Consider the following 1,147-nt stretch of genomic DNA (forward strand, 5'->3'; position numbering starts at 1 on the left):
GTCATGTACGGATGTGACAGCTGGACCATAAAGAAGGCTGAGCACAGAAGAATTGATACTTATGAATTCTGGTGTTGGACTTCTCCACTCCCTTGGACTGCAAGGAAATTAAGCCAATCCTAAAGGAAATCAACCCTGAACATTCACTGGAAGGACTGATGCTGAAGTTGAAGCTCCAATACTTTAGCCACCTGATGTGAAGTGCCGATTCATTAGAAAAGACCCTAATGATGGAAAAGATTAAAGGCAGGAGGAGAAGGGGACGACAGAGAATGAGATGGCTGGATGGCATCACCAAGTTAACTGACATAAATTTGAGCAAACTCTGGAAGACGATGAAGGACAGGGGAGTCTGGTGTGCTGTAGCCCATGGGGTTGCAAAGAGTCAGACACAACTGAGCAACTGAACGACAACATAACCAGTTCCAAAGATTCCTTATTTCCCGGAAGGTCTTTTGCCTACAATCCATTCTTTGGAACCAATCTGGATATTAGTTAAAGCTCTTTTATTTGCAAGCAAAAAAAAAAAGAAAAATGTCAGTGACCTTACTTGGCTTAAGGAAATAAAAATATATTGGAATGGATCCTGGGGTAGTTCAAATCAACTATGAAAGAACCAAAACTCAGGAAATAGGAAACCTCTCATAACCTTCTTACAGGCCATCATAAAATCATCCAACTTTGATGTCTCTCAGTCTCTCCATTCAACTTTCAAATTCCCATGAGAAGATCTGTTTGGCTCAACTCAGTGTTAGGTCTCCCCATCAATCAGCTATGGCAGCAAGGCAGGGACACAAAGCACAGAGACCACCACACAGGTGACAGGGGACCGTACACCACGCAGCTGCCCCAACAGAAGTCTACTTCAATTACCCATGTTTGTAAGCTTCTATTTTGCAGCTGATAAATAAAAAGTTAAGGGCAAAAAAGCACAAAGTGAAAGTGAAGTTGCTGAGTCGTGTCCGACTCTTTGCAACCCCATGGACACCAGGCTCCTCCGTCCATGGGATTTTCTAGGCAAGAGTACTGGAGTGGGTTGCCATTTCCTTCTCCGGGGATTCTTCCCAACCCAGGGATCGAACCCAGGTCTCCCGCATTGTAGACAAGACGCTTTACCGTCTGAGCCACCAAAAAGCACAAAAGACAC

This window comes from Bos indicus, chromosome 5 (assembly GCF_029378745.1).
Source record: "Bos indicus isolate NIAB-ARS_2022 breed Sahiwal x Tharparkar chromosome 5, NIAB-ARS_B.indTharparkar_mat_pri_1.0, whole genome shotgun sequence".
NCBI classification, from domain to species: Eukaryota; Metazoa; Chordata; class Mammalia; order Artiodactyla; family Bovidae; genus Bos; species Bos indicus.